This window comes from Lethenteron reissneri, chromosome 47, assembly GCF_015708825.2.
Source record: "Lethenteron reissneri isolate LAM-NWPU_2019-01 chromosome 47, ASM1570882v1, whole genome shotgun sequence".
NCBI lineage: Eukaryota > Metazoa > Chordata > Hyperoartia > Petromyzontiformes > Petromyzontidae > Lethenteron > Lethenteron reissneri.
In genome coordinates this window covers 8,196,537-8,221,713 of record NC_083825.1, presented here as the reverse complement: position 1 = coordinate 8,221,713, position 25,177 = coordinate 8,196,537, and the positions used below count along the sequence as shown (strand labels likewise).

The following is a 25,177-nucleotide window of genomic DNA, read 5'->3' as shown; positions in this document are numbered from 1 at the left end:
GTTGTCACGTGGTCGGCATTTATGGTGAGGTAGTGGAGTTTCAAGCGAAATCAGTTAAGCCAGGCAGTGTGTAAACGCATCAAAAATTGACTCCTGTGTGCACATGTTAGGTGGATTGCTGAGTCAGAGGATCGTGAGAGGTGTCTGTTCAGGAGACCTTCGGCCAGCAGTGGATTGATGATGGCTGATGATGATTGTTGCCAGCGGGCTTGGCTATTTAAAAACATAGCTTCACTCCACTTTGGCCCCAATTAGCGTGCATCTTCTGCGCAGTGTATACAGTGGAAGCTGGATACAAGCAACACAACTGTGTTCTGGATATCAGCACATGGTTCTGATACAAGCAACACAACTGTGTTTTGAATATCAGCACATGGTTCTGATATAAGCAACACAACTGTGTTCTGAATATCAGCACATTGTTCTGATATAAGCAACACAACTGTGTTCTGGATATCGGCACATGGCTCTGATATAAGCAACACAACTGTGTTCTGGATATGAGCACATGGTTCTGATATAAGCAAAGCAATTTTCCGCCACGCTGGCGGGCGGAAGGCGAAGGTCAACTTCTGATAAAAGCACACTTCTTCAAATACAAATACACGTGCGTGGCCTTGCTGACAAGAGGTGTGCTTACATCAAGCTTCTGCTGTATTTCATTGTCACATTAGTGCGTGCGCGTGGTGTGAGAGAGGCTTGTGTATACCTTAGCGAATTTTAATCCTCAGCATACAACGATGAGATCGGGAATTGCGAAGAGGATTAAGTTGTGTACTCTCTGTGGCTGTGGTCTCGCTCTATATATGTCTGCGGTCAGTCATCACAGCACATCCCGAATGAGTTAGAACAGCTTGTGGTATGCCCCATTGTACGTCAGCACGAGCACCCGCGATGAAAAATATGTATTTCTATAGTAACAACAACGTACATTTTCTCGGGTTTTCTTCAGTGCCATAACATGGCAAGCCATCATTGGGGTGCACCCACCAAACGACACAAACATTAAATGTGAGCCGTCAGCCCGTTTCCAGTGAGCATGTGAGATGCAGTGTCACTTGTGGCCATTGAACGTGTCAGTTTTGATGAATAAAAAACACAATTTCTGCAGTATTTTAAAGACAATAGTGCCCTTTGCTCTGTGCAGGAAAGCGTCGCCGAAGTCTTACGACTGGATTTGCATGAATCGCAATCCGTTCGTGGGTAGTTTGTACGCGGACGGTAACTGAAGTATCCAAAGAAAATCTGCCATGCATACCAGGGGGATACACTCAAGAAACCTCTGCACAGATGGATTCAATCAACATGCTGTACTGCCGTATCCTGGCCACTTCGGAGCCCGTGGAGGGTGCGATCCGCCAAGCCATCACCTCCAATGTGTGTTGGATCACAGGCGTGCCGTTCACTCTTAGCAGCAGCAGTCGCAGCATTAAGAGACTAATGCAGTGTTCATCAACCTTCATTGGGATGTGAACCTGTAACCCAGTTGTGCAAAAGTCAATTGTGACAGCATCCTGAGCATAGCTCTCAGCTGTCAAAGATCAGTCAGGAAAATACCGATATGGCCTCGCCCTGTGAAGCACCTGCTCACAAGATAGGAGGACGGTCACTTAAGAGCGAGGAGAGACGCGTGAGTGGTTTACGACCAGGCCACAGCGGAGGTGGCCGGGGTGGCTCAAGAGGTCCGAGCGCTGAGCTGGCAACCGCTGAGGTCCTGGGTTTTCGAACCCAGACAGCTGCCTGTGATTAAACTGGGTCGTCAAGTGTCGTGGAATTTATGTTCGCAGGCTAGGTCAAAAAAAAATACTGAAAATTCAATTCGGATTTGCGCTTCATTTAGCTCAACTCCAGCTCCTGAGAATGAAAGCATGAGGTCGACTGTCATGCGATGAATCGAGCTCTCCCGTGCGAGTGCAATTCGCAAGCTGCTGCCCTCTGCTGTTTGCGGATCAGAGGGCACTTGAAGGGAACTCCAGAGATCGCTCGGTGATATCCACTTCCGCGGGCCTGTTCTCCGACGCGACTGGTACGCGCTGGCTCCGCGAGAAATCCGAAAGGGTTCCTCCGTCTCGTGACGCCACAACGCCGCAAGGTGTAATCTGGGTCAAAATTGGGGAAGGAGACGAAATGAATAAAGTGATTTTCCCCGGGTTTTTTTTTAGCGGGTTGAGACTTGAGTATCGTGTAAATGAGGTACAACCCGAGCCGTGCCGTCTACGGTTTCGGGATGTCACGTGCAACTTTACGGCAACTCATCCCCCCTCGGTGAACTCTGCCTCCCGCGTGTCTCAAATCACACGGCGGCTTTAAAAAGGACGGGCATGTGTTGTGGCCTGACATCATCCTTTAACAAGCATCGCAATACGCTTGCATCATACCCTTAATTTAACACTTTGCCACATCAGCACGGGGAGCAGCAATACCTGGCCACCTTCAAACTGATCTTTGTTCATTCAGCCTAAGCGTTCGTATTCACCGTCCCGGGTACGTTCTATGGAAATGTATTTTCGGTCTGATATATTCCCCAGTGCGAAAAAAAATGGGTCTAAAGCTTGCGTGTCATTGTTGTCTCTGTGATATTTTCATTTCTTGTTGTTGTCCAGAGCTCCTAAGCTGCTACGAGCATGCCCTCCCGCAACAGGGGAAGGTCACGAAAAATGTAACAGAAAGACGTGAGAAAAGATTACTCCATTAAACAAGTTGAAACGTCGTGGCATTTTTTGTTCGCCTACCTCGGCTCCGCACAGTTGAGCACAGTTGAGCTTTAACCGCGCAGTCGATTGTTCCTGCGCCGTAGTGATGGAGAAACATGCGCGTTGACGAATGTTTTCGCCCTTTATTTTTAAAACCAACCGACAGCCCCTGCTGCGTCGATATTTTCACGGTCGAGCTCTCCGGCGTGTCGCCAGGTCGTGCCGTTGTGTTTGTTCAGCGCGATGTCCGACGGTGTCGCTCCACGCTCCGTGAGCTTTTTCGAAAAAACGTCTTCAGTTCGCGAAGCTTCTTATTATTATTATTCGGGACCTACATGAGTTCTTTGGCATGTGGGGCGGAACGCCGGACTTCGCGCTCAACAGAACGCGCGCCGCAAGCCGAAAAGCTCATCGGAGAGCTAACGGCTTGCCGAAATTCGGTGTCTGGGTGTTTTTTTTTTTTGTTTCAAGAAGGGCCCTCAATGATGGAATTGGTTTAATAGGTTGTACGCTATTATGATGGTCAAGTGATGACAAAGAGCGGATGAGCGATGTGTTCAATGGCAGTGAAAGGAAAGAGTGATAAATCGAGTCCTTTGTTCTGTTTTCATAGCGCTCGTGAATTCACACGTCAATTCGATTTCAATCCAAGCTCACGCACGCCATGTTTCTTGACAGAAACATTACCAGCACTGACGATGAATCACCGCTTAGATGAGCGCAGTACATTGTCACCGTTCAGTTACGATTCAATTCACAAGCAAATTTCATTTTTCTCTCCGAATTGTGATGCATATAGAAATCAGCCCCTTTGCAATCTGCTGCTGGATGGATGCTTCTCCATGCTGTGTCAGGTTGTGGTAGTCGTTGATATCAGAATCAGAATCTGTATTTTGACTCGAGAAATCCGATGAGCTATGAAGCTCTTTTTTTCACAGATGTCCAGTAGGGGGGGTCGGAAACTTACAACAGCAATACAACAACCGATAGGAGTGCAAAGTATGGAAAAGGTAAGCAAGTCACTAAAAAAAACAGATACTAATACATAAAAGTATATAATATTAATCTATCTAACTTATTCTGGTAATAAAACGACGAAATTATTTGAACTATGAATACATAAAATCCTCCATGCCCTACTGTTAAAGGGAAAAGTGAGTGGGTTTTAAATATCACACGTCGCTAGAAGTTATTCTTTCTGATGGACAATGCTGGTGATGACATGGCAACCAAAGGAGAGACTGAGCCGGACAGTACAACCACTGTGGAGATGGAGTGATGAGATCAATTCACGTGCAGGAGCAAGATAAACTGTGGCATCGCAGGATGGTGAGCCATGAAGATGCATTTGGAAGCCTTCATCCAGCTGTGGATAGACCACAGCTGATGATGAAGATGTTGAAAGTTTAAACATGTATTTCTGAACATTTTTATCATATGAAATTCGTAACTGCCACTTATTTATACATTAACTCGTGCCCAACTGTGCCTATCTTTGTTTACGTGACCACATTGTTCCTAACTTTGTATCAGTAAATGTGATTAGGACCTTTCAAATCAGAAGGACATTTAGTTAGTGTCAGTGCCTTATTGAAGTGACTTTATACAGGACCCACACACGCACACACAAGTGCAAGTATAGACGTTATCAGTGTTTAAATATACCTCCCCATTATAATGACCCTGGTAGGAATGGCTGTAACAGGACCATTCGTATTTCATAGTTAAAAGTGAGGGTATTTTAAGGGATTGTGTTTGGCAATGCTATTACATTGTCAGCTTTGGCAAGGCCTGTCATTGAATCAGAATGGCACGATTTGCTATATTTTTACACAGTGGCAGTGACATACGTGTGTATGATTTCAACTGTAAAAAATTAACCCGTAAAAACAAAGTTTTTCACTATAAATCCTTTATATGCGTGGCGGCTAGAGTCCTCTCGTCCTCTGGCTTGAGATGGCTGCCACCTATGGGTCAGATGATTGCCTGCCACCATTAAGCAATTGGTAATTAAATATTAAAAAAATCCTAAAAAGTGTAAAATTTTGGGAAAAAAATTTCACGAAAATAAGTTGTCACGCACAACGAGTCTGTGTGCAAAATGTCAGCTCGATTGGATCACGGGAAGTGGGTTAAAAAACGACCGAAAGATTTGCACGGTCGTAAGCGCGCAAGCAAGCAAGCAACTGAACTTAATATAAATGATTTAAAAATTCACATCAACAAGCACTGACTTCTCGCTTGCAAACATAGTAAACACAAACATTTTGGGAAAATGTATGTTTTTATATGGCGTGAGGTTGACAACCTGAGTTGGATTCCTGGCCACGTCCCCGTCAGTGGCAAGGGATATCTGAACTGGTCCTTGGCCCACAAACCCCTTCGTGGCCAAACAATCTCCATGATCAACGTGGCAGGGGTAGGCCCTCGTCCAACATTTGATCAACAAAAGCCTATAAATTATATTTACTATTGATATTATATATGGCATTTGTGCATCAAGACAAATCAGTAACAATGGCCCTTACACCTTTTAACCCACCTTCAGACATTTATTTTAGTTGTATTTTTCTACCTACGTGACTTTACCGAAAGAACCAAACAGTATGGATTCCTGCAGTCACGAAAGCTTCGAATCAAGATTATTACAGAAAGTCAAAGTGATTTAATGCTAAAATGAGCACTGAGGCGATGATCATCTCCCATTTACAGCCCTGAGCCATGGACTAAAATTCCACAATCCTGCGGGCAAGACTACCCATAGGAAACCGGCTGTTGACTTCCCCACAAAGTGGTAGAACATTTTATTGATGATTTGATGATGATGGGCTGAGTCAACCACCAACCAGGAATTGAACTTGACAGCGAGCAGTTGGCTCTCCTGCCAAACCAACTTGACCCGCTTTATTACAGCAGCTACATTTACAATTTCGGGAAATTACAATTTGATTTTGTGAATTGCTTCTCTTTTTTTTTACTACTGTCACTTTGGACAGCATTGCTCTTCAAATCTCAGAATTACGGGTTTAGAACTGTGATACCGTCTTGATACCAAAAATGAGAACTATTAAAAAAAAAGAACGTTAGTGCTTTGTCTCATGCCAAAGCCGGCATGTCTGGAATTTGCTGTTTTCTTTTTGCGTTGAAAAGTTTAAACGAAGTGTCATTATCTTGCTTCCGTTTGTGTGCGTAATGTTAGACCACGGTGAGAAGATGTTAACTGCCTCTCCTGGTATGCAGGAGGTCGTGGGTTCGATCCCAACCCTGACGCCTGCTGCTGTATATTTGGAGTTTGCGCGTTCTCCCTGTGGTTACGTGGATTTTTCTCTGAGTCCTCCGGTTCTTCTTTACACATTTAGAATCAACATCACGCATTTAGAGTATTTGGCTGCTATAAATCTACACATGATAAGCCACTTCGTTGAGCTATCATTTGCGGACCATGTCGCTTCTGATAAAGAGCTACATAGCTCAGTGGGCCTTACTTGGTAAAATAAAAAATGTTTTTAGTAAAAAAATTGTTTAGTTTAGTTTTAGTTTCCCTTGCCATGTGTTGCTGAAGGAGTCGCTTTCTTCGAGCCCTACCCCATCCACTTAGTTTTTTTTACATCTTACACAACCGCAAAATATTGCGAGCTCATTAATTTGTCAACCGAAAACTCCTACACAGGCCCCCTCCGATGTTGCGTTCGGGTTGCGCCACGTGCTGTTCGCCACCATGCCCGACGTTTCGCTCTACATTCTGGGAGCTTCTTCAGGTGCGTGGAGAGAAACGTCGGACGCGATGACAAAAAAACGAGCGGCACAAACAAAGAACGTGCTCCGAACCGAAAGCACAACCCGTGAAAACCTACGCTGTCGAGAACTCCCAACATCATAGTTATTGTTGGATCTCACGGAACAACACATGCTTACCGCTCGTGTCGAGGCTTAATTAAAACAAACAATGTGCCTGTGCATCGTATAGCACATCTGTTAACGTTCGCCACATTGGGTGCTAAAAGAGCTCTTTTTAAAATATATTTTTTGGCAAAGGATGTGGGTCATGTGAGGGCTTTGAGCGGGTGTCGTATTGTGCAATTTATGAACCAATTTATCAACTCATCCAGAACAGGAAATCTATAAGTGCATGAACGTCACTGTCAGGGTTGAGGTGAGTAGTGTGTCTGTTGTAAATGTCCTTTGAACTGAGATTTTAGTTTGGTACCTATTGCATTGAGTAGATATAGCACCATCACTGTTAATTTTGCCATAATCTGTTATGTTTGAAGCTTTCTTGCTTGAGCTCTATCCATCCGTCTGTCTATCGATGTGTCTCTGTCATGTGGAGATGCGACAACTCTCATAAATATGATCCAATGTAAACAACATTTTACCATAACGTTGCATTATTGTTAGGAATTTACCCGAAAGAAAACTGGCCACATTGATCAAAGGGTTGCCAAAACATTGGAGACCTAAACCAGAGCAAAAATCTGCAAACGCTTCCCTACTGCTCATTAAATGTATTCCGAGTGAATCCTTCATCCAGCAGTGGAATGACAATTGGAATGTAAATTATTAAGTAATCGAGTTTCCCTCAATTGACGCATTACATGCCACGATCAACGTATTACTGTGAGGTTTTCCAAAATGACCATATTGTGTGACACCGAATTTATATGGACACTTTTGAGTGTCAATCTAAATAAATGTTGCTTTTGGAGGGACTCCACGTTTGCTTGGGAGTGTGACTAAACACAGTTGCAGAACTTATGCATTGAAGGGTTTAATATTTGCAAGGAAATCTGCAGTGTGTTTTTTAAAATCAAAATCCATGGCCTTCATACGTTTCCATTGTCACTTAGCTGCTGATTCATACAAGTATAGCAGGCAGCCAGGTAGATATGTTGCAGTAAACCTTAGTGCATTGCAGGGCTTCTTTTCCTTGTGTACAAGCTGCAGATTAGAACATTTCGGCATGCAGATTATCAACGCATAAGCAAAGCAACAGAAGGAATTAAATGAATAGAGTAGACCACACGTTTGTTTGGCATAAGGTTCGACGTTTTACTCCGCGTACTTCTCCAGGAACTTAAAAAGTGATCCCCTCAATTCACCCCCTGAATATTGCTGCCAGCACGAGGAGAGGAGCGAAACGTCGGACACCGTGCCAAACAACACGCGGTATCAAACCGAAAACACGTCGGAAGAGCCACACATGACGACCACACCACGAAACCTACACGATGGGAAAGGAACGTCCCGTCACCGTGCGCTCTCGTGCCACGAGTGCAGCGTGGCTGGAACGAGCAAGGGGGAGATGTATTTCGATTGAAAGCTTTCGTGACTGCAGGGATTCATCTTCTTGGTTCTTTCGGTAAAGTCACGTAGAAGGGAAGTAATAAAATAATAAAAATAAAACAAAATAATGTATTATTTTTCTTATTTTATTACTTCCCTTCTACGTGACTTACTTCCCTTCTACGTGACTTTACCGAAAGAACCAAGAAGAAGCGGGAGATGTGTTCGAAATCTCATCATTCCATAAACGTCTTGTGTTTCTCAACCACACTTGGGGAACGCCCCCCCTGCCCCCCCTGCCCCCCCTGCCCCCATGTGTCTTTGAGTAACGCCTTGAACCCCTCTCCCCAACCCACTCTTGCCCCTCAGCGGCTCTCTAACCCCCACACACATCCCGCGCCCCCACCGCTTCCGTTAATGAGAACATGGCATTATATAGACTCTTGGAACGGGTCCAAACTTCTTTCAAACACGTCAGTTGCGTCTCGCTCATTGTGCGCGCTGCGGGCCCAGCGCAGCTTGGCCATACATGGGGCCACGATTTCGGGCCGCGCGTTGCGCGGGCAGGCAGTGTTTATGGCGTCTTCAATGAATCGTTCACGCTTTGTTTACTAACGGAGCTTCCATTTAAGGTCAAGCGTCGTGGCCAGACATGTCCTAAGCTTCGCGCGCTGTTTGCGGCGTTGCCAGCCGTACGTTTCGTTGGGTGGGTGGTGGTTGTGGTTTAGGGATGGCTTAGTGTCTCCAAATGTCGATAAATAAGACTCGGAATGGGAATGTTATTGTTACGAGCGGTGCGATGGGATATGCTGCTCTCTCGTTTTGTTTGTCGGGATGATTTCGTTGTTTTTTTTTACCAAATTAACAATTTTGCAATAAACCAAAACATTTGCGCAAACTGACGCCTCGACTAGCAACAGATGGCGCACCACGATCAGCCCTGCATTAAGTTTATCGGCACAAGATACACGTGTGGATGGATGTATGTGTCATCACTATCATTGTCATTAACCATTATCCATTGTCGATCCACTGCTGAATGAAAAACTCCCCACGACTACATCACCATTCCACACAATCCGTCTCCTCCCCATGCACATGAATTGATCTCATCGATTTTCCAAAGTTGTCGCCCGGCACACCACATCGAGGATACCCCTTGCTGTGGCTGCTGCTGCCAGTCACGCGCTTAGCAGTGACCCAGAAAATGTTCCGCCATACATTAAGCCCTGGATGCGTGTGTTGTGATTGCAAGATTTTTTTTTTTATAATTTGATGAATCAACGCATCATTAAACCCCATGTATTGCACTTGCATTGTCTGGCGTGGGTGCACCTGTGGTGGGAAGCACTATGTGGATTTATAATCTCAAAAATAATATTATTCATTGAGACAGACAAACACACTTTGCAGTCATAAATGGGCAGTGAACTTTGGCAAGCTCTTCCCCCACCCCCACCTAAATTGTAACATTCTTAACTAAGCACATTCGAGTCGGCCTATGTAACCAAAAACAGGGAAATCAATTGCGCCACGTGTCGCTAATCGTCAGTCAGCGGCAGGCATTGGCAAAAGTGGGAGAGACGCTGTTTACACATACTTTATCACCGTGCACGAATCGTGCCATTTTATAGTGTTTACCTGGATTGGTTGAACCATAATATGCTAGATTAAGGTGTCCTATGCCGTGATGGTCGTGAGGGTGGTTTGACTATACTTCACCTCGCTGGCCAGGATGGGGTTGGCGAAGGGGAAACTTCCAGAACCAGTGCAGATGTCACTCACCACTGATGTGAAACCGTAGGTGGGAATTCGTCGACTTGGTTGTGCAGTGCGATGATCACTTGCACCACTGCTCCTGCGAATTAAAACAACAGCACTGTAACTTATTTTGCTTTCCTTACGATGATGATGATGATATTTTTTACCATGGACAAGGTCGTTGTCCAGAGAATGATGGTGTTCCGCATGATCGCCGTAAGCTTTCTGTTGGAGTAAAGGGAGGCGGTGCGTTAAAGTTTGACGCAACATTTTTTGACTCGCTTCCAAAAGACAACTCCCGTATTATAATTAAATAAACGAATAGTTTTAGGAGAACCGCCCGCGTTCATTAGCGCTCTGTTTCTAGTCACTCGTTTCGGAGGTATTTTTTTGGTGACTGAATCGTTTGTTCGTGGACAAATGTACTTGCGGTGTTGATCAATGATCTCTTTTACTACTACTACGAGTGGCATGATGAGATCTCATACTTTCCAAAGATAGCAGATGTGTGCCACCCCCTAAAAGGGGAGGCGGGTGGTCATTTAATAGTGTCCCTACGGCACATTATCTTTATAGGTGGGACGACATACAAGTGCCGGTACACGTCGCTACTTGCCTCGTTCAGTGCGTGCAGTGCGTGACCGGGCCACAAATGTGCCGCTTAGGCATCTGAGAGAGAGCACGCCATAGCCAGTATGACTTAGTGAACCCCCCCCCCTCCCCAAACTTATACTGCTTCATTTCATACAGGCGGCAGTATTTATAAGCTCGGGCATGTAACCTCGTAGGGATTAGGGGGGGGAAAGGCTGAGTTCGTGTGCAAGCTCAGCTCTGTTTTTTTTTTACACGGCTGCAGGGCAATTACACGATACAATACAATTTGGGTTCATGTGGCAACATTGTTGCGTAAATGTGTTCGCACGCCAGCCAAATGAGTGTGGGGAAAAAATGTCAATTCCATCAAGAATTTTGATCAAATAGATGTTTTTTTTTTATTAATGCTGCATCATGGCAAGGATGAGGCCTTCATCCGACAGTGAATAGACCATGGCTGGTGATAGGAATGAGGTATTTTTAAAAACTCCATTAGATACAATTTGGTTAGTTAACATTGGGTTTTAGGCTAAACGTTCAAAAATAAATCTCACATACCTCTTTACATAAATATAAAAAAAACAGGAGAAAGAAATGCACGCGATCGATTACTCGAGAAGCCGACAGGTTAAAATAACTTGTCGACTTTGCTGACATGAGGCCAGTAGAAACAAAATGGAGAAGAAGAAAAAAAAGCACGGGGCGAGCAGCATGACTGACAGTTTTGTCTGCACAGGGCCCTATCTGAAAGCCTCTTAAATGTTGGCTCGCTTTTCTTGTAAGATTAACTGGTGACCTTAATGCAGATGGATTCCAGTCATGCCTCCCAGAGGCCTTGATCAAACTCAAGCGAATGGGTGTGTCTAGGTGTGTGCTGGACAAATGCTCGTGACGGCAGCTATGTGTTGCTACGACGAGAGTTATTGCAAAGGATAAGCTTGGGTCGCGCACCAATGTAATCATTATTGCAGTAGCCATGGTCTATCCGCTGCTGTTTGAAGGCCTCTGCTGAGCCCCAAGCCGATTACAAATATGTTACAGCAGTGCGCCAACTGTTGAACATCCCACCGAGCAGGATAGCCTCCACGAGGTGCTCATCGTTTTATTGACCAAAGAGAGATGATGTGCTCAGTCAAACTAGGCCAGGATCGAGCTCAAGCTCTCAAGAATTGGAGCGCTGCTTCTCTAATACTCATAAGCGCTCTATGACCAACTCATACACAATTCACCTAGGACAGAGCAGTGCTGATCAAAATTCAAGTTTCTACTTTTTTTCTATCAGGTGAGAACTCAAGAGACCAGGATGGTCTCATTTGCAGGTGTAACCTGGGGTTACCAAAAATGGCAAACAAAATAGAACATGATAATAAGTACAGCAGTGAAGCAAATAGAAAATTACAGCAAAGTCAATCACGGTCGAGGAGAAATTAAAAATACCGCACAATCATAAATCAGTATTTTGAATAGAAAATGTCCTGTAATGTAAGTTGGCTCTGAAAAATTACGTTTTAACCCGCTCAGCGTCCAATGACAGGGCAACATTGAACAGGACATAAAATGCATGCATCGCAAACTCAATGCACGCTATGCACGAGCAGTCATTTGGGATTGTGCGAGCGTTTGAAGCGTGCGCCCGCGTTTTTTTTTTGAGGCAGCGCTGTACGGCGTAAATGAAAGGAAGCCGCTCCTCCGCTCTTCAAAGGGCTGAAAGAATGTACACTAAAAAAAAACGTGCGGCGCTTCACACTTTGAGAGAAACATTTTATTTTTAAAGACCTCTCCCTCTCAAAGCTGTATAACGTCTACAGAATTCCTGACGACGGGCACAGAGTAGTAGTTTTGTTGTTATTGTTGTTGTATTATCCCTCGACGTGTTTTGTAGCGGCGGCTTTTTTGCCAACGCTTAAATCTCCGACGATAACTTCCTTCCCACGCCGCGCATATTTTAACGTGGATTTGCAAAAACGCTTGCAAGTGGTGGTGGGTTTGCCACGGCTCTTGGCGGGACAGGGTTGCGACGGGGCGACAGGAGGGGCACTCGCTGACATTCTGAAATTCAAATCTGGACAGCGGGGCCCATAATTTGAGCAGATTCTCTCGATTGTACGTGCGGGAATTGTTGTTGGCGCCAGTTCAGCCAAACAAAAAAATGTGCACATCGTAAGCTTTGTTCTTGTTTGATTGTCAAATTCAGTGAAATCAGTCCCATCATTTAAACAAAAAAAAATCTATATTCACCCAGAAAGTGAGATCCAAGATTTAATTTACAACCGAGTATAATCCCCACCACATCATATGCTTCCCATCAATATGAAGTTCAAAAACCTCTCGACCTTATTGTTTTTTATGCATGTGGTTGTCATAGCTCGATCTACACATTATCCATCACAACTCTACTATCTCTCAATGGACCATTAACCAGGGGCGGTTTCTTCATTAGGGCGATTGGGCGACGCACCACCAATGTCATTCAACCACAGAGTCACGCTAGCCGTCACTGTGCCTCTGGATATAGTCCAATCAGCGTCATGTCACGTTCTGTGGAGTACCGCCTCTTTTGGGGCGATTTCACTCCGGCTGAGAATCGCCCCGAGTGGCCCCATAGACTTACATTCAAAGATGTTTTTTTTCGAACGGGGGCGCTCCAATGCATTCTCTATGGCTTCCGGGAGGGCAACAATATAATTTATCGCTACCTAGTGGAATCTTTAATAAAATAAACTTGAGTGGTTTGTTTTAATAGTGAGTATATAAACAAACAAGATGTATTGTAAGAGTCACTTTTTTTTTCATTAATATTAAAGAAGTGAAGTTGCCTTTACATGCTTAAGCTGTTAATTTATTCATTGCATGGGTGGACCTTATCCTTATCAATCATCCAGACATTTGCCCCCCCTGAGAGATTTTGCAGGAGCCGCCACTGCCATTAACTCTGCTTTCAAGTTGCTAGGGCCACCAAACATGCCTCCTGGATCACTTGTTTTCAGTTGTGATCCATGCCCCGCGCAATGCAAGTTGCTTTCCGCGTCAAGCTGCACCACGAATACCCACTTCATCGTTTTCGCCTTGTATAGTCTGGTGCGCTCGTTTTTTTGCCGACTCGCATAATATTTGACAGTTTTCTTTTTTTTTTGCCCCCCCCCCCCCCCCCCCCCCGAGGCCCCAATAAGGGCAAGGTACACATTGACGTGGGGCTCTGTGCAGCATTCTTGCTTCACCGGCTACTCCTCTCCAATCGTTGAATCCTCCGCCATCTCGAGCGAGAGCCGATCACGAGGTGGCCCGTCTACTGTCCACGACACCACCGGCGGGATTCACATTCCGGGCCGTTTTCAAATCCAGCCGCCCACTTTTAACGAGCGGATATTATTAATCACGACTCCCACAAGGCTTTAAGTTCGAACCAAAGAAGGCGAGCGAGGTGGGCCCTTGCACCGTGTATGGCGGATGCCAACAATTCCGCACATAGTCCAGAGATTTGGCACTGCCCTGTTGCTTAGACAAACAAGCCCGAGTGCTTTCAAATCGACCTGTGATTTCCCCCCCCACCCCCAACTCCTGTTCAGGGATATGCACAATATATTGGAAAAGGTAGCAGCCAGCCATCTCTCCCCCAACTCTGTGCCAGTCACATCGTCTCAGAGGTGGTGCGATCACAACACGTCGGTCCTGCCCTGCGTGTGACAGGGGAGGGCTGCGGAGGGGGGCAGCATCATTTGCGGTACTCAACAGCGACAAACAAAAATGTTGCCGGCTATTTTTAGGCCGATGCCTTTCGGTGCGTGTTTTGTGAGCGGTGTGGGACCGCCTTTGCAACGAGACCCTGTGACTCACGGCCGGCCGAGCGCACCGCACCGCAACATTTTTTTTTAGTTTTTGGGGCATGGCACATTGTGCGCGTAGCTTTGCTCGCGAAAGCGGGGGACCGTCTCGGGCGCCTTCGTGTTTGATTTGCTGGAGGGGCAACAAGTGGTAGGGGTGGCGCGTGTCGCGAGGTGGTTGGGGCCACTCGCTCTTGCGGTTCTGAGACGCGGCAGGCTCGCAGCCGCCGTCGAGGTCATTTCTCTCTCTCTCTCGGCGCTCGTTTTTGAAAAGTGAAGGTGAAAAAAAAAAGGGGAGGTTGTTTCATTACAGATAACCGCTGTCGAAGAAGGCAAGGGGGGACGACGGATTTGTGTCGCAGAAATAAAGAGGTATGGTCGCGCTGCGTTTCGGTTTCGTGGTGCAGCGTTCACGCTCCTGGGCCACGAGTTAAGAATGTCAACGTGTCACATACTTCACCATGCTTAGTAGCAGCGTTGAATGTTTTTATGTTGCTGTTCCAACCCTGGCACGTTCAGAGAATTTACACGATGCTGATGCGTGTGCTTTTATGCTCGAGGCACGGCCTTTTTTGTTTATTTACGAGCGCAATATATGCATAGTTAGCATACTCTACGTAAAAAAAATACAATAAATGTCCGCTATGATTAGTTGCAAAAACTGTATCGCATTACACGGGGCCCGGTTATATTTAAGGCGCGTAATAGCTTTTAAAATTACTTTTGCGTCGCCGTTATTTCATGCATTTTGCACAGGTCATCACGCAAGATAGCTGCAACAGCACGTGGGCCGAGTCACTAATTGCAAAATGTAATTCAGCGTGTCCCCACACTAGTCAAACAACGCTTTTGGCATTCCTCGCTCAAGTTGTTAATACGCTAAGACTGTCACTTACTCCTTGCCAAACAAGCGTGCCACTATTTCGGGTTGTTGCTCCTTTAAACATGATCTCTGCAAACATTCTGCATATGTGATCTTGAACTGAGTGGCTCATTGTGGCTCCATGAATTGCCAATGCGAGCATTTGAAGGTTTTGAATGTCTGACTTGTTATTCGGGATAAATGCAGGAGAGTATTTCAACCCTTCTTGGAGTGGATCTCAGAATTAGCACCTTATTTTGTGCAATACGACATAGATGTTTTCTCTTTTGCAAACCCCAGTTGAATTTGCTGAATAATTACGTGATTGCAGCATCACGTGGATTGGCCACTAGGGAATCAAATGTTTGTTATTCTTCTTGAGTGTTAAAATGTAAATACGAGTACCATGGGAATGTTGATTTCAATGGGATATTATACACAAAAGAGGGCCTTATTAACCGCGTCAGGCTCAGCTAAACGTCTAAGGTCGGATTACGGTCCAATAGCATTCATGTATGTACTCGTACATGCAAAACACACACGTGCACAATACAGGGCATGTACACGTGTTCACGTACAGCCCTTTTGGAGGCGATTTGGCCATACTTCACCACACTGGTCAGTGCTCGTCTCTGACGGTGGGTAGCATGTACATGGAAGCATAGATGTATAGCACATAACGTAGCCCTACAGCTGCCTATACTATAACCTGTTGTGCACGGTGGTCAACCATCCAATCGCTATCCAGGCTCAACCCTGCTTAGCTTCTCAGAGCTGATGGAATCGGTCACATGTGAAGGTAATTTGATCATAGTATGGAATTTATTGTCTAAAATATAAATGATACTTTTCTTAGAGAACTGCACTGAATGCATTGAGATGGCTCGCTCAAAGGCCCTGATCGGATTGTTTACAACAAAATAGGCATTACATCACTTTTGGTGATATGAATGTGAACATTAGGCCAAAAACTGCCGTGCGTATTGATAACGGTTCGAAGTTCGCCCAAACAGAAACCCAACCCGTGCTCCGCGAAAACTGCAAGTCACACAACGGCAATAGCAGTGGCACAGAGGGCATCACAGCCTTCACATTCTGTCCTCTCCTGCCGCGGATATTGCGCGTCCCACGGGACTCTTCTTAGGAACGATCCTTTGTGCGTCGCGTCACGGCCAAACGAGAGCGAGGCACACAATGCGTGATGCATCCCTGCCCTCTTCAAAAGGCGCCTTACAAGCGAGCACTGTAAGCTCGTTGTGCGTGCGGATTGTGCGCCAGGATTGCGCGCGGCGAATAAACAAATGCCTCGGGAACGCACTTCTCGTTTGCCACGAAAAACAAACACCGGCGCTGCCGAGTTAGGAAAGTGCGATCGAATTAAGAATCAGAATCAGAAAGGGTTTTATTCGCCATGAAAGTTCGCACAGACAAGGAATTTACTTTGGCAGGAAGGTGCATACATTCAACATATAGGAATTTTAATCTTAAATAAGTGGTGTATAAGTCTGACTATAAAGAGGGAGACTTGCCCGATCGGAAGACACGTCTGCGACACTGCTAGAGATATTTTTTCTTTTTTCACGTGGCAAAGTGTGGTATTCGCGCTACCACCACCGTAAGCGAGGCGTTTATGGCAGCGATTCCACGCAATCCTCTTAACGCGACAGTCCGGAGCTCCACCCCTTGCGCGCCCCTCGGCCAATATCGTGCCGGTTGCCGCAGCGATGACGGTGAGCTGCCGTGAATACCTGGAAAACTTGCCGTGGCATATGCCAAAATGCGAAAAGTAGCGATCGCGAAAACATGACCATAATTAAGAATAACTATTTACACAGAAAGGGCGTCACTGGTGTGATGGCATTTCAGGAGAGCCCTGCCAGGGAATTTGGCTAAATATTTTATTTTACGTCGACAGTAACATACGCTTATTATTTGCCGTCTATTTATCTGCCTTTCCTTATCCGTCTGTTTTCCATCTGGCAGTTTTAATGGGTTACACCACAGTTAGTCACCAGGTCACGTCTGGTGGGGTAACACATTCCTGCGGAGGGAGCTGGTAGGAACGTTGGGTTGCTCGGTCAATGGCCAGGGTCAACGGCGGCGTGGTGTATTCCGCAAATATGCCCGACTGTGAGGGCGGGCACAAGCCGGCGTGAGTAGATTAAACGTTGAGTTTTATAAGGGCACCACGGGGTGACCAGCCCCTCCCCACCCAGCCCCTCCCCACCCACCCCCACCCTCCCCATCCAGCTCCTCCCCACCCTCGCCTCTCCACCCAGCCCCACCCCTCCCATTTTTGGATGCACGACGGATGGACGGACACAATAATCCTCTGTGGGCTGGTGGAACCAAGTGGTTCCTACCAGTATTAATACCTCAGTGGGCTTTGCCTGGTAGGATGGGGATGGTTTAGTGTGTTTGGGTGATTTGTTTACCTTTGCACTCCTATCGGTCTTTTGTATTGATTGTTGTCGTAGTAACGTTCTTACCCACCCCTACTGGACAGCTGTGAAAAAGAGCTTCATAGCTCATCGGATTTCTCGAGTATAAATAAATATACGGATTCTGGGTACTTACCACCTCTTCCAAGACGTCTGGCCAGCGTGGAAGAGTAGACCAAAACACCCTCTAGAGGGGCCCTCTAGAGCTCCCTCTAGTGGAGGCTTTTTCAACCAGCAGTGGCATGAACAAGAAATTTCCTGGCTGCACCTTTACCTTTCATTACCAATAAGTTACATTTAAATTTGCAAGGTTAAGTGGCAAATTAATGGCAGTCCATTTTGGGCATTCTTCTCTGCAAGCTGTCAAGTATTTAATTGGACCAGGCGTCACCTGCAAAAAACCTAAAATACCGCCCCATGAAACAGCACATGTATACACCCAGGCACTTTTATTGTCCACAAGTCACATCCCCCTAAGAATAGTGAGATGACACATCAACACGCACTTGGCCGGCAAAAAAGATGTATCTGCCAGATCTACGATGTTTGAAAGTGGCTTAAGGAATTTGACTCAGCCCATGTTTGAATTTTTTTTAGCTTAAATCATTACGGTGCTGCGCTTTTTGGGGAAATCACCGGAGAAAATAATATTATCTTCTTGGTTCTTTTGGTAAAGTCATGTAGAAGGGAAATAATAAAATAATAAAAATAAAACATAATAAAATAATTCTCACGACGTTTCGGCCACAACGCAATGACACTGTCTTTCCGACAGACCTGTTCTTCACCTGAGGACGGCTGCTTGCGTTGTGGCCGAAACGTCGTGGGAATTATTTTATTATGTTTTATTTTTATTATTTTATTACTTCTCTTCTACGTGACTTTACCGAAAGAACCAAGAAGATGAATCCCTTTAAATCGAAAAATAATATTACTTCAAGGAACGTTTCCTGAAGTTTCTCCTGCCCTTTCTGTGTTTTTTCTTGTTGCATATACTTACTTGGTTGTGCCCTTCTACGTGGGGCATAGAGTATATATGATATCACACACGGTGCCATGGATGTCTGAATACTTTTCTCGCTCATGTTATGAACAAATTACGTTATTTGGTTAAGCGGGAAAGCCTCGATGAATCTGAAATTACTCAATTCACAAGGGTCAAGCATTGCGATATTTGGCCAACTTCACTGGCATGTGCGTACCCAGAGGAAAGCGACGTCTACCAAAGGGGTATCACACAAAGCTCCACACAGATGGATTCAATCCCCTTGCTATACTGCCATTTTCTGGAAAGCAAACAGCCCGGCAAACTTGTGTGATCCACCAAGCCTCACCTCCAATGTGGTGAATCATATGCACCTTGTGCCACCACACATGGCTATAATGCTCACACCTTAATTACGTGAATTATTCCCAAAGTTTAACAATGTTTAGAGGTTTTATTTGAGTTAATGTGACGTTTTGTTTTTCTATTTAACTTTCGTAACTGTTATTAGTGTTACGACGTCAATTGAAGGGTAGTTCCCAGGACTGGTTTTACAGATATCACTCACCGATGATGTTAGCCGTAGCGGGGAATCAAACTCTGATATCTGGGTTTTGTAGTGAAGGCCACGGACCGGTGCAGAACGACTTCACTTCCAACCCTCCCCACACACTTTTTGTTTGCTATTACGACTGTAATATCCCAACGTATATTTGAAGGTGGCAGCAAGGCAGTACGCTTGCGTACGTTTGAAGTGCACTTCCCTAGCAGGCGTTGCAAACATAGCAACAATTAGTTGTTTTTAAATAAGGCAAAGAGGTATTTTCAGGTATATATATAGACTCAGAAAATGTGGCATGTTTTGGCAAGTGAAAGGGGTAATGGGTTGCTAACTCCGCCACGTTCTTTCGCTCTGGAGGACTCGTAAGTGACATTAAATTTAACTTTGGAGAAATTTCTGGCAAAGCCTCGGATCACGAAATTGCTTTGCAAGTGCAGTCAGGTTTGTCTTATGAAGAAGTGATCGTTTGATGCTGGAATCACAAGCAGATGTACGGCGTTACATCTCAGGCACTCCCAGTGGGGGATCTGAAATACATTATCGCTTGCTTCTAAATCAAATTTTGAACCGTTTGTGAAAATAAAATGAAATCATATTTTTATATCTACGGTCGTAAAGTAGATTTGTTCCGCCTTAATGATTGTAGTGGCAGGTATTTTTAATTCCCGTGGAATCAAATTTAATCCCGTTTCTGATAATTATTGGTTTCCATGAGGAAGGCATAAAATGAGCACCAAAATTAATCAACTACGCTCTTAAATGGACATTTGCATGACTTTAATTTGAATAGTTTCCATATTAATTTGCGTTGATAGTTTTTACTTAAGCCATCGCCTATGCTATCGCTCAAAACTATCATTCACATCATTGTGGAGAATATTAATAGACAAAATAATAAGCAGACACTCTCCTTAGCGCGTTCTCCACAATGACGCTCATTATTATTTTTGAAAAATCTATTTAATTTTTCATCGAACTCGGGTCCCATAACACAAAGAGTGTCCTTGCATGTAAGATTGCCACTTCACGAACATTGATTCAATCAAGCCTCACTTTGATGATGAGACACTGTACGTCAAAACTCGTCCATGGTTTGCTGCTATGTTAATTCGTGCTGCTGAAATTATACAATCTCAAAATAAATACGATATTTTTTTTACGTGGAGATATGGACAGTTGCTGAGCACAAGCTCGAAGCCCCAAACTGCCAAGCACCCAGCAATACAAAGCACTACGTATTTGAAAGTGCAGTACAGATCAGAATGAAATTCGCTTTTTGGAATTGAGCAATATTGTGTAAGAACTTTGGAAAACAGTCGATGGGAGGGAATTCCAAAGTCGAGCAGCGTGAGGGAAGAAGCAACCGCGAGCTTGAGGCGTGGTGGCTGAACACTGTGCAGATGATGATGATGATGATACAACAGTCTGCTGGACAGAGTCCTCAACATGCATCAATGTTAATATTGCCATCTTATTGTGGGGACTATTGTATGTTATCTTGGTGTGGTCTGGGACTGTTTTGTTGTTGTTGTTTTTGCTGCCTTCCCCAAGCTTAATTAATAAATATGACATATATGACTTGCCTTACTTTTTTTTCCATGTTGCACTCCTATCGTTGTGTTTGCATTGTTCACTGTTGGAACTTGCTGACATGCCCACACTGGGCATCCGTGAAAAAATTAACCCGTAAAAACAAAGTTTTTCACTATAAATCCTTTATATGCGTGTTCAATGGGCCACAACCCAGCCCACATTGGTCTTTGAAACGGGCGGCTAGAGTCCTCTCGTCCTCTGGCTTGAGATGGCTGCCACCTATGGGTCAGATGATTGCCTGGCAGCATTAAGCAATTGGTAATTAAATATAATTGTTTTTTCCTAAAAAGTGTAAAATTTTGCAAATTTTCTTTCACGAAAATTAATTGTCACGCACAACGAGTCTGTGTGGAAAATGTCAGCTCAATTGGATCACGGGAAGTGGGTTAAAAAACGACCGAAAGATTTGCACGGTCGTAAGCAAGCAAGCGAACTTAATATAAAGGATTTAAATAAAAAACGACCGAAAGATGTGCACGGTCGTAAGCGCGCAAGCAAGCAAGCGAACTTAATATAAAGGATTTAAAAAGGCAAACACTGCCCTGATTTCAATGTCGTTGGGGCTCATCAGCAGAGCGTGGTGCTCTCGCCCATAACACCAGGCGAACGAGCAGTACCTAATCATAAATAAATTGGCAAGTGAACGCGTGCGTATTTAATTATATTTTTATAGGACACACACCAATACAGCTCGTCCCCTGCGTGATCACGAGCAGCAGCCGTCGTTGCATGCATGACGTGTGTGACATCAGCTGTTGGGCAATGCTCACCCCCCCCCCACAGCACCAACTCGATCCATCTCGGCTGGGCCGCTTGTGCCGACAGTCTGTTTGTCATGTACGCGGGGCAGCGATGGCAGGAACGAACCGACGCGCCTGCCCGTTGACGCAACCGAAAAATAAACAGCGAGGCCTGGAGTTTGTTCAGCCCCTTCTTAAGCTGGCACAGGGCCCCCTTACCGAGCAAAGAGTGTGGCATCTCACAACGCCGAAACTCTTGGCCTGAATGTAGTGAATAGTGATACAGCAAGCGTGCTGTGACGGTTCCACCTGAAGACGGAGGCTTGTGTTGCCTCCGAAACGTCGTGATTTTTATTTTATTTTTAATTTACTTTTATTAATTACATTTTTTTACCTACGTGACTTTACCGAAAAACCCCAAGAATATGAATCCTTGCAGTCACGAAAGCTTCAAATCTAGAGTTAGTGAACGGTTGTAGGTATGCCTGCTATCTGGTGTTCCTTATTCTGACTTCATCAGGTGCAGGGAATGACTTGCAGATACGTCATGTAGTTTCATGGCCAATATTGTTGTTACAAGTGTTATCAGCCCATCATCCTTACATTGATCAGAAATGAGTGTCACTCGATGGGGAGTCAACAGTCGTGGCATTTTGTCTGTGCTGGTCCCTGCCACAGGAATGTGGAATCTCTACCGTTAGCTTATGGCCATGGGGGGTGCGGGGGGGCAGTGACACGGTGGTTAGCGCACTCTGCTACGAACCCAACGGCCTGGGCTTGATTTCCAGCCACGGCTGACATCAGTAATGAGTGAAATGTGAACCAGTCCTTGGCCTTACCCCCCTCATCAGTGTCCTCTGAACTGTATGGTGCAGCGTGGTCAAGAGAAGACCTTCATGCAATAGGGGATTAACAAAGGACTGTACATTGCTTTTTTCACATTATTATTAGCTTATGACCGCAGAGATGAATAAATGCCCGAAGCTCTTTTGACTACCGCCATACTTTGGCTTTCATTATCATAATTATATTGATTCCATTGCCAACTCAGCATCTCCGCACGGGCGGGGACTTGTGTTTACAACGGCAGTGAAAAGGCGCAGCACCGTTGCTGGGAACTAGACCTCTCCGTGACGAGGCCTCTTTGGGGCGCGCCAGCGAGAAAATAGACGGGTGTGCCTCACCCCCCCCCCTCCCCTTCGTGGTGCCAGCGGAGTAAGTGGCAAGAGATCGTGGTAGTAATAATAAGGCCTCTTTGGTTCTGGATGCTGCAGTGGAACGCTGTTGGGAATTATCAAAGCACGCCCGCGACCGCTCTAAAATAGACGCGGGCGATGCTGATGTCCTCTGCGAAAGAAGGCCATTGACGACGTTTATTTTCAGCGCCGGGGCTCTAAATGTAACGTCGGTCCATGTGTTCGGCGATACAAAAAAAAACATGCTCGTGTGCCGCTCAATTGTTTGCCCGCACTTCACGAAATAATGTAGCTCCTCGACACTTGAAACGTGCGGTAATTACGTGGGAGCCTCACGATGAAGCGCTGCGTCTTCTTGACTCCTCCGTAAGTCGCACCGTTATGTTGCCCGAGCGATGAAATGAGCACACAAATAACGACTGTGTCCCGTGCAACCCGAGCCTGCATAATGCAGGCCCTCACGAGGTAATTGACCTGTTCGAGCGGAGCATTAATACTGCATGCAAATGACACCAGCTCTGCGTTTGCTATAGAAACCTCATTCGGCAGGCAATTGTTGCATAGATGTCCGCTCGACTCGCTTTCAGTGGAACAGAGATGGTTTTCATCGACGCCCATGGCAGAAGCTTTGAGGGGCAAAGGTGCAGCCCTGACATTGCTTGCTTACGGCAACACCTGGAGGAAGGAATTTCACTCGAGAGTACATTGGCCTACTGTTCCACGTTGGCCAGACATCTTGGAGGAGGTGGGAGTACGCACACTTTATCCCACCGTACACGACCTTCCGATACACTCAAGTCGACTAAAGTTTGGCTGAAATTATTAATGCACTGCCACGACCTATATTTCTGCCCATATCCGGGCACCTTGGAGCATAGATGTGTGGGTCCACATCTTGATTGTGAGAATCAGTGAAGTTGAAACCATTCCGAGGTGTCTGAGATTAGTGGCACAGATGTATGGGTCCGTGTCGTGCTTGTGAGGATCAGTACATATGAAACCTGCCAAAAATTCGCAGCTAAAAATAAATCTGCCAAATGGTCCCATCCTTAAAATCATGGGGTTTGCACCACTGGCTCATGACTGCCAGCAGAGATGAACACTGGTCTAGTACTAATCTGAGTGTGTGACCTTGTCACTGTTTTACTTTAGATCGATAGCTTATCGGTAGGCGGAGTTTGACATGCTGATAACCACGAGGCAAGAAAGCCTCCCAAAGTGACCGCTCGACATCCATAGGACTCACCGGGTATTTCTTAACTCCAGTCTGCACGACTCCCCCATGCTGTACCTTTCCATGATTACCGATCTTTCCTATTCGTATGCAACTTAAGCCACTTCTCAGCCCATGCACCTGATGGTTGGTAATCACAGAGAGCTGTACCATGGGTCGTGAGGACTGGAGCGGAAATACACTGCAACAGATGAGTAAAACGTGTTTGATTTCTGGCCCAAATGAGCTTTAAGGCGGTGCTCATCTCCTGCTTACAGCCAGTGGTGGCAATATCAAATTTCTATGGCAGGGTCAAGACTACCCATTGGACAACCACTGTCAACTTCCCCACAAACTGGTAGACAATTTATTGACCCTTGACCCCAGAGGGATGATGGGCTGAGTCAATCCCCAAGCCGAATTGGAGCTCGCAAACTTCAGATAATATGATCCGCTTGCTACATCGCTGAGTCACCAGACTGGGTGTTCCGGATAATTAGAGAAATCATTTGAGCTGCGCACACAGCCACACGCGTCAAATGTGAAACTCACTTTGCCAAGTGACGTTGACAGCGAGTTCCGTCTGTGCATCAACGGGACGAGCCGAAGCACCTGCTTGGATCGTTCATCCAAACGGGTTGAACTCTTTCCTTTGGCGCGAGGAACTTTTTTCTTTGGCCGTTTTGTTAAGCTGCATCTCATAATCCCCACTTGACCGTGACGTCCTCGGGAAAGCAAGCGTTTACTTGACGTCAGGTCTAGCATTTGCACTGGCACGCCGTCAAGGAAGACCTTATTTGACATCGGTGCACCCTTGGAAACAGCCTGTTTGTGTTACTGACTGTTTCGTAAACAATATAGCACAGCAACTGAAGCTGTCCCAAGTGCATTGAGCTATGGCCATATATAGATGCTCGTGGATGTGTTATTCTTTGCTTGTCCGCTCACACTGTACCTGGTATATTATTTGACAATTGTTTTGCAAGACTTTGGAATCACAACGCAGTGGAAATCCTGTTATACGTGGTTACGTGTGGACACTGTTTGCACATTCTGTTTTCTGTGTATGCCCGTGTAAATTACTAAGCTTATCAACGCATCTATGAATAATATGATGAATTTACTTCCACTTCTGACTGACTCCTCTTATCCGCAGATGATCTCCGATAGTAGCAGGAATTGATGTGAGTATAATGATATTCCGTAGATAGATTCGGGTGTTACGGCATAGAGGATAAGTGGCGAACAGGAGTACAGGTAAAAGAGCTTTCAATATACAGTAGTTTGCAGGGTATCCAGTGCGGTGGCATCAACTTTCTTTGTGTGTCATGAAATGTTGCGGTCACCTTTAGGGATGTTTATTCCTCCCCCGTTGCCTCTGTCCATCCAACGTTCAAATCGTCACACGTTTCCGGAAAGTTGCTTGCGGCATG

The 25,177-nt window shown here is 45.5% G+C and overlaps 1 protein-coding gene across 5 annotated transcripts in view; it reads left to right on the top strand.

Moving 5' to 3' along the window:
* LOC133354450 (sorbin and SH3 domain-containing protein 1-like) overlaps positions 1-25,177 on the top strand; it is a 199,536-nt gene that overhangs the window by 49,004 nt on the left and 125,355 nt on the right. The window contains exon 1 of one of the 5 annotated variants that reach the window (XM_061571282.1): positions 14,249-14,524. The exons of the other annotated variants lie outside the window; for them this stretch is intronic. The gene's annotated coding sequence lies outside the window, so the exon portion shown is untranslated. Of the gene's footprint in view, positions 1-14,248; positions 14,525-25,177 lie in introns of those variants that run through there. 5 annotated transcript variants of the gene reach the window in all.